At 35.8% G+C, this 9,300-nt stretch overlaps 1 long non-coding RNA gene across 1 annotated transcript; it reads left to right on the plus strand.

Annotated features, from left to right (window-relative positions):
* Window positions 1–1,677: 1,677 nt before the first annotated feature.
* On the plus strand, window positions 1,678–6,020 carry LOC137491151 (uncharacterized). Its single transcript, XR_011011130.2, has 10 exons — window positions 1,678–2,892; window positions 3,027–3,160; window positions 3,294–3,568; window positions 3,669–3,787; window positions 3,878–3,997; window positions 4,165–4,234; window positions 4,336–4,424; window positions 4,618–4,698; window positions 5,666–5,769; window positions 5,855–6,020. It is a non-coding gene; the product is annotated as an uncharacterized lncRNA (long non-coding RNA).
* The last annotated feature ends 3,280 nt before the right edge of the window (window positions 6,021–9,300 follow it).

Raw genomic sequence — 9,300 nt, forward strand, 5'->3', positions numbered from 1 at the left:
ATATTTTTTATTTAGTTTTATGTCCATAAATAGTTCATACATAAGTCAAAAACCATGCCAAAATGCAACAAATTTATCTTAACATTGTCAAACATCTTAAATTATTAATGAAAAAAAAAAAAAAAAAAAAAAAAAAATATATATATATATATATATATATATATATATATATATATATATATATATATATATATATTTATATACACACACATCATAAATATATGGAATAATCTAAACAAAGATTGATTAATAATAATAAGATTCTGAGTTAGTTTTGGTCGGAATGTGCATAACATACCATTTTTTTTTTTTTTTTTTTTTTTTTTTTTGCAAAACGCTATATATCCACCTTATGCTTTATTCTAAGAAAAGCTAGAGAATCAATGTTTTTTTTTTTGATAAGTAAGATTAAGTTATGTAAGTTAAGTTACATAATCGACTTGTAGCTTGTTACAGAGAGTGGAGGGCGGCTCCATGTGTGTTTGACCATAGCTTAAACTGCGGTCACACTAGAGTTTGTGTGTGCGAAATTCTGTTGTGCGGTGCTGCGAAAAGGGGCGGGACTAAACTAGATGATTAGACATTTAAAAAGCGAGCGATTGCTTAATTTTTTTAATTTCTGTCTAGAGAGGTCATGTTTTGATCCTCGATCAGTCTCACGCAGTAAAGTGATGCGATTTCGCAGGTCAAAGTTCACAAAGCTGATGCATTCGCATGCGTATGAATGGAAATCTATGGGAGGAAAAGCCCAATGTGACCGCAGCTCAAGGCTTCATATTACATCAAGAATATATTGAATAAATGCACATCAGGTGTACTCAGGTGCTTATAATCCACTGATAACACTGAGAAGTAACTTCCCTGATGAGCACGGTATAGGATGACTTGCAAGTTACCACAGCACATCATGGATCCTAATTTCCTAGCCTGGCTTAGGGCCTACCTTCTTTTGGGTGAATACCCCCAAAAATGCTGATAAACACCAGCGATATTGCATAATTAGGAGAGTATCAAACTTTACTATGGCTAGAAATTGGCATTACTCAAAGATAAATATAACAACTGTCTGCAGTGAGTGCTGCAAGTAAAATGATTGCACAATATTTAGCTGAGATACAACTCTTACAATTTAAAAAAGATTTCAAATATGAGGTGTAATTACAAATAAAACATCTCAATGGAAAATAATATTTTCCTTATCTTTTTCTCCTAAAAAAAAGAATCTATAATTTGGATCTGTACAATGAATATTTTTCCCAACCTCTACAATATTTAGGTTTTGTGGCCCAGGGCCACATATATTTGAGAAACCATTTTATTCCTGTATATGAGTAAGAGCTGGGTTTAGACATGTTTTTTAAATATATATTTTCTGCACATGACGTTTTATATTACATCAGAAAAAGGGCTCTGATAAAGAGACGAAATGTAAAGTTGTGTGTAGCATAGAGGAGGCTGACCAACTTTTCAAAGAATATCATGCAAGCAACATTGGTGCACATTGTGGGCAACTTAAGGCAAGAGATGCGATTTCTTAAAGATTTTACTGGCCTGGCATGTCAGAAGACATTGTGAAATGGGTAAGCTAATGCACTTTATGAATACTTCAGTTCACTGAATTTATGAAATCAAAAAATTGCATCACTTTTGACTTAATTCATATTATCACTGTTTGAGGTTTCACAGTGCACTGTTTGCCAAAAAAGCCGGAGATATCTAAAACACGAACCAGATTATATTCCAATCAAGGTACTACATCCATGTTTCTAACATTGTTTAATTGTCAGGGTTTTTGTGCTTTCTTTGTCTCCCTCTTGTGTCTGTTTATTTGTGTGCAGTTACACCTGTTACCAATTCCCTTGTTTCTCCATCCTCATTGCTCTCACCTGCTCTCCCTGATTATGTGTCTATTCAATCTCCCCTTCTCCCTCGTTCTGTGCTTGATAATTGTTTGATGTCAGTAAGCTTTCTAAGCTACTTGTCCTACCTGTATCCAAGTTTGTTGAGTCTTGTGAACTTCGTCTTGTCGTGCTCTGTCTCTACCCGTTTGTTGTTTGTTCCACTGTGCTTTGGCTCACCTCTACTCTGCCCACAGTCTGTGCTCGAGTAAAGCCAATCCATACAATCTCCTGCCTGAGGTCTGTTCTATTATATTCAACGGTTTTGATGAGGAACCTTTGTGTTCGACCTGCCAGCATCGCCCAGGAGAAGGCCCTGTACTTTGACTGCCTGTGTTATATCTGTTACAAATGAGTGACTCTTTCTCATAAACCCTAGAAAATGAGTTTTGTCTTTGGTTGAAAAACTTTGTTGAATTTCTCCCTTGCTCCTTCAGAACACTGATATAAACTTTTGACAACAGTACAAATGTAAGATTTGTATTAAAGCAATATTTCACCCATAACTGAACATTCTGCCATCTTTTACACACCCTTCACATGCTTAAAACACATTTGCATTCCTTTATTCAGTTAAAGGAAGATATTTAGAAAAAAACAAGTGACCGAAAACAAATGATGAGGCAATTGTCATATTTGGGTGAACTATCCATGTAACATTTTGCATGTATCTAACAAAATGTCTTATTACAGTCCAAATGTTAAAAGTCAATCAAGGAAACATTGATTTCAGTAAATCAAGGAAGGGAGTTTGTCAACACTGTAAGCATTTGTATCCTTTTTTACAAAAAATGCTTCAAGTTTTGTATTTACCTTTTATGTTTTAGTGTTATTAGAGTACTTGCAAAGCTAGTGGAGGACAAACCCAGCAACTGGAACCAATATTTAGATGCAGCCATGTTTGGTCTGCGGACCAAAAACAGCTTACCACAAGGTTTTCTTCTCATGTTTGGGAGAGAAGCAAGATGCCCTTCTTAAGTCCCAGAAAGCTCAGGTGAAAAATATTTGTTTATAATTTTATAAAAAGTGCCAGGTATATATTTTCAAAGCTGTATATAGTAAATGTAAATGAAGAAAATATATTTCTCATTAACATGTTGCCAAACGTTGATTCTTCATTTGAAGTAGAGTGCTGTAAGGAAGAGGTGGCTGTTGACATCAGATGCCATGAGAACATTCTGCATCTAGTGGAGAAAAACACAGAAAAAACCCACAAAAGAACTAGACGGCGACTTTCAAAAAGGCAATGCCAAAGCCTTAAGGTGGGGGACATAGTATGGAGGAGAAATGTTCGCATTGAACAACGAAAGGGAGGAAAACTTGACCCTGAATATTTTGATCCCTTTATGGTGACCAAAATAGATAACAAATGTGTGGTCCATTTCAACCCTATAGGACAGTCCACGCAAAGGGTCAACATTGATCATTTGAAACTCCACCATGAGGAGAGGCCAAGAATACCTAAAAAATCAGGAAACATCAGTTTTCTCTTTGCCACCTCAGCCCCATTTTCAGTTCAACCTCAAATCACTTCAAGTCTGTCCACCTCAGGATGCCTGTTGTCCAGATGAGGATATTTGGCCTTCTCCTCCTCCATCTCCACCTCCTCCACCACCTTCACCTCTTTCTCCTCCAGCAGGACAATCCTGTCCAATCTGGTCACAAAAAATGTATGTAACTTGGAAAACGTAACTTGGACCTTTTTTTAGCTTAAAATGGCAAATACATCAAATAATTGATTTCCTTCATTAATATTCCTTCATTACACAGCGATTCAAGATGCATGGGGAGGAAAAAATGCACATGTTCTGCTTTCCCGCATTGACAATTATAAACTCTTTTACTGGGACATAGTTGGGACAGCTCCCAATAAAGAAGTTGAGAGTGAGGTAAAGAGAGATTTGTTTGCATGGCATGTATGTACACATTTCAGTAATGCATTCCTGTTTATTTACTATTTCTATATTTCTAACGTTTAGGTGATCAATGCATACATGGCCGTTGTTGTGAAAAAACACAATTTTGCACAAGAAAAAAAGCACTTCATATTGACACATGGAATTAATAGGATAGAGGAGGGAAAGGGCTCAAGATTCAAGGTAAGCATATAAGAACGTTTTTTTCCCATCTACTGAAATTACCTCAAGCCAAACTCAAAGTTTATGTTGTGAATTTTATTTTATGTACTTACACTTGTGTCAGGCTTTGTGTGATCATCATTTTATGTCTAGTTTTGAAAGCTTATAAATTATGTTTGCCTTTTTAGTGTGATCCAACAAAATACGCTTTCATGTTGGAAGCTATGGGGCCATGAGCCTGGGCACTGGATATTGGGAGTAAGATCAAATATTTTGATCTATTTACTAAGCTTTGAAGAGAAATACTGTACCATATTTTTAGTAGCAGTGAAGGTAAATCCAAGTTTACAATTCTACAGGTAATCTTTCCTTCTGAGAAAAGAAGCCTTGTATTGGATCGCCTCGGAAAGGATTCTGGCAAAATCAAACAGTGTTTGGAGTCAACTAGGTAACCAATGAATTCATAAATGTAGAAACGGTCTCATTAAAAAAGGGATTTTTTGAGGGGATATGTATATATATATATATATATATATATATATATATATATATATATATATATATATACATATATATATACATTTATGACTAATTGTATAGAATTTATATGTATATATTTTTGTTTCTATTGTTTTTGTTAGGGCTTTCACAAGAAAACAAAGCTGCCAGGTGTCCAGCCAGCACAGAGCCTCACAGCCTTCAAAATGATGCCACCTCATATGGTATATTTGTCCTAAAAGTAACTTTGCTTTTATTCTGTGTTATTGTAACTGTAGCATTTCAAATAATTATTCACTATAATATATATATATATATATATATATATTATTCACACCACAGAAAATGTATCATATTAAAAATATTGCAAAATTAGAAAATGTTAATTCTATATTACACTTTTGAGATCACTAATTGTCAAACTGTCAAATAAAAATTGCCATGGTAACTACCCCGCCCCTCCCCGATTGACTAAGGGTGCTTTTACACCTGTGAATCGATTCAGTGGTTCCGAAACAGAAATTACAATTGTTACATTTTTGCTCTTTGCTCTTGGAGCGGTTCGCTTTCACACTGCAAAGTTTCTAATCGGACCAAAAGAGTTAAAACAAGTCATGTGCGAGTAAACTCTCCTCACATTGGTCAGAGTGTCAGGGTTTATTTTGCAGCGTCCCGCTCAGCTGTCAGGAGAGGTGGTGGTTTGGTGGTGATTGACAGGGTGCGCGCGCGGAGAGATGCGGTGGGGAGGGGTGAGAAGGGTGCGCGATGATGCCTATTTGAGGACCGGGAGGGAGACGCGAGATTACCAGGAGATCATCACTCGTTTGCGGGCATCCGGACTCGCGAAACTTCCTGCCCTACTCATAATTCTCTCTTCATATAGCCGTAAGCCTATTACATATCCATAAAACACTGTGATATAACAGAGCTCGGATCGGATTGCTTTCTCACTGCAATCGAACCGCTCCAGGGTTCGTTTCAATCGAGCCGAGACCACCTCATTCAAGCGATCTCTGAGCGATTACTTTGGCGCGGAACAGAGCGCGATTGCCCTCTTCACATATGCCAAATGAACCGCGCTAACTGGGCAAACGAGACACGTTCCGAAACAAAAGTGTAGGTGTCATAGCACCCTAAGACTTAATTAACCCTCCATATAGTTGAACTTAATTCTATCTTTTGGTTCAATAGATGACCTTAGTGAGCTGTGACTCTATTGTGGGGAAAATAATATAGAAGTGGGAGACCAAGGAAAGAAAGGGGAAAAGCACCGAAAACCACCACCTTGTTCTTGGGTAAGGACCTTTCGAAATAAGATGGTCAATCTCAGTGCTCTGCCTAACCCTGGGAGAAATAACATGTATTATTTCTTCATTACAGATTCAGTGTGACACGTGTGACCCTGACCCCACAAAGCCGTACAACAGTGCAGCATGTTAATCCCATACTCTGTCTTAAGTTTTGTTAAATTAAATGTTATCTTGAATTGAACCTTTTTTTTTAAATATACACAAATAAGTAAATAAAAACATTTTATTGCAAATTTAAAGTATGGACTTTCTGTTTTAATTTGTGTGCCTACATTCTGTCTAATCAGCATTTCACACACATTCACAACATTTCACAATATTTTCTTTTAAATTTAAAAAACAATTAAGAAATTGGATAAACCTATTTCAGGAAACATTTGAGAGGATCAACCGTAATCTACGTAACTGCTTATCGGGGAAAAAGAAGGCAAAAACATACTGATTTATTTATTTTAAATCATAAAATTAAGGTAAAAACGTGCTGTACTGCTCATATTATAGTAAAATGGTTCTTGAATAGGCTGGTAAATAGATATGAATTTAACATCTTTATATCAAAGGCAAGAAAAATATATTGAACGGAGAATGATGCACGCTGATATAGTGTTCACGGGAGCCTAGTGCGTTCACGTGATGGCATGTACGCTGTTTGCGTGTCCAATCCCGAATAAGGGAGCGTTTTCAAGCCAACTGTGAGAACAGCGCCTACTAGGGTCACAGAAAACGATAGTCACAGAATTTGGTGTAACACCGGTACCCACATGAACAATACCTTTACTTTTCTCCTTTTAATTTATACAACTTTTGTAGTATTTCAATAACTAAATCTTGACTACAGTCTGAGTGTTTTGTTTCAATGCTAAAAGAGCAGAATTACAATATGAGCCAACTAAACTTTCCTTAATTCCCGCATCTTTCACCCATTATAATTATTGCCAACATTTCCCCAACTTTACCCTAATTGACCTAGTAAAGCCTTAAAATGTCACTAAGCGGAATACTTGCATCTTAAAAAATATGACGGTATGAATTGAACAAAGCACTGCAAAGCATTTCATGGACCAAAGAGCCCAACTAAATCAGCCCCTCACTCCATTACGGTGACACAAAAAACACCTAAATTTCTGTTGGATCTTAATCAGATTATGGAAGTCCAAGCAGTCAGTAATAAGTGTGTCTGCTGTTGTTTGTGGAGTTGTTTAAGGATCCTCTGCTAAGACTGAAGGTGTTTTCTTCTTCTTCTTCTTATGGGGTTAATGGCGGTTGGCAGACCAACTTAAATGGTGCATTTCCGCCACCTACTGGATAGGAGTGTGGAGCGCATAATGTTGGAAAAAGCATGAGTACTAAAGATATATGATACGAATGGAGGGATGAGATTACCATAGGGAAGAGAGAACAGTAATAACAGTAGGAGGAGAGGAGAGAAAGAAAGAAAAAAAAACAATACTAGTTAAAAATCATAGTAAATTTTATTTCCTTATTTTGCTAAGCTATTCTTAAATTCTATTAATCAATTTTGTTTTCTTTAAGTAATTAATTAATTGCATTATTATTTCAACTTGATTTGAACTGTTTCCTAATAGGGTCTGAAATGACAAATTTTTAATCCCATAAATACTTAATCCTTGAACTAACTGATATCTCTGATTGTCATATGCCATACATTTTGTAATTACATGTTCTAATGTTTCTATTTTCCCGCATTTATCACAACATCCTGTCTCGTGCTTCCCTATTCTGAACTTATACTGGTTTAGCAAACAATGACCAGCACGCAACCTAGTTATTACCACATCATTCCTTCTATTACCAAACTTATTTCTAGTACCACCCACACATCCTTGAATATTATGCATATGTCTGCCTTTTTCTCCATTATCCCACTCCCTTTGCCACATTCTACCTGTTTCTTTTGCAATTATGTTTTTTACCTCTGACTTACTTATTTTTATTTTTATTTCTATCTGAGTATGTTGTAATGCTTCCTTTGCAAGTTGGTCTGCCTCTTCATTACCTACTACTCCCATATGACCAGGAATCCACAAGAAGCTTACAAAAAGTCCACCCTGTCTGATTCTGAATAAATTTTGCATTATCTCATTCATTATGTCCTGTCTTGCCTTAGATGTTCCAGTAATTAAGTTGTTTAGTACTGACAGAGAATCTGAGCATATTACTGATCTTAATGGTTTCACGTCTTCTATCCACTGAAGAGCAAGAAGTATAGCTACAATTTCTGTAGTGTACACAGAAAGTCGGTCCGTTATTCTTTTTGATATTTTAATATTGAATTTTGGGATGTAAACTGCTACTGCCGTTTTTCCATCTTTAGGATCTTTTGACCCATCTGTATATATCTGTAAATAATTGAAATATGACTGATTTATGTATTGTTGTATTTCTTTTTCATTTAACATATTATTTTTGTGTTTTTCCTCATGTAGTAATAAATCGACTACTGGTTTATGGAAAAGCCAAGGCGGAATGGCAGAGGTTGGCACAGCAGGGGCTAAATTGATGTCTCTTATGCCCATATTTTGAGCCTCGTCTTTTACTGTCCAACCAAAACTATATATCTTTTTATGTCCATATTCCCAACATTCCTTTAGTACTGTCTTTACTGGGTGCCTCTCTTCTTGGCTTTTAATGCTAACCCAATATCTCATTTTTAACTTAATTCTTCTAATTTTTAGAGGCATTTCCCCCATCTCTACTTGTAATGCTATAATGGGTGTAGTTCTTAGTGCTCCACAGCATATTCTTAGTGCCTGAGATTGAATCGCATCTATTTTCAACAACTGAGTTTTAGCTGCGGAACTATATACTACGCATCCATAATCTATAGTAGATCTTACCAGTGCATTATAGATTCTTTTAAGCGAGAAACGACATGCACCCCATTCAGCTCCTGCCAAACACCTCATTACATTAATTCCTTTTTTACATTTATCTATTATTTTTTGAATATGCATATTAAAATTCAGTTTTACATCCATCCACATTGCTAAATATCTAATTACTGATACCTGTTCTATTTTTTGTCTGTATATATTAATATTTATATTTGGATTAACTTTCTTTTTTGAAAAACAAATAACCTGAGTTTTATCAGTAGAAAATCTAAACCCCCACTCATCCGCCCAATCTTGTCTGAAGCTGTTTTATTTTACTTGATTTTATTTAATGTTGTAACTCAAGTCACTGTTTGTGTTTCTTGTTTCTTTCCTTCAGTGATTGTGATTATTAACAGCAGGTGTTCGTCAGTGTCTGAATTCCCTCATTAGTGTTCATTAACTCTGTCAGGTGAACTATATTGGTGAACTAGTTGATGGAATAGTGAACAAGGGCACAAAGTGTGATTTCAAACACAGACTTCAAAATGTCGAATCAGACCTCTGTTAGCTCACAGTTTTCTGCAGTTGGTTACTTTCTCGAAAACAAAAATGTTACCCAGAATGCACTGTTTTTAACAGAATACTACTGTTTTAGTGAAAAAAAAACATTATTTTACCG

This window comes from Danio rerio, chromosome 4 (assembly GCF_049306965.1).
Source record: "Danio rerio strain Tuebingen ecotype United States chromosome 4, GRCz12tu, whole genome shotgun sequence".
Lineage (NCBI taxonomy): Eukaryota > Metazoa > Chordata > Actinopteri > Cypriniformes > Danionidae > Danio > Danio rerio.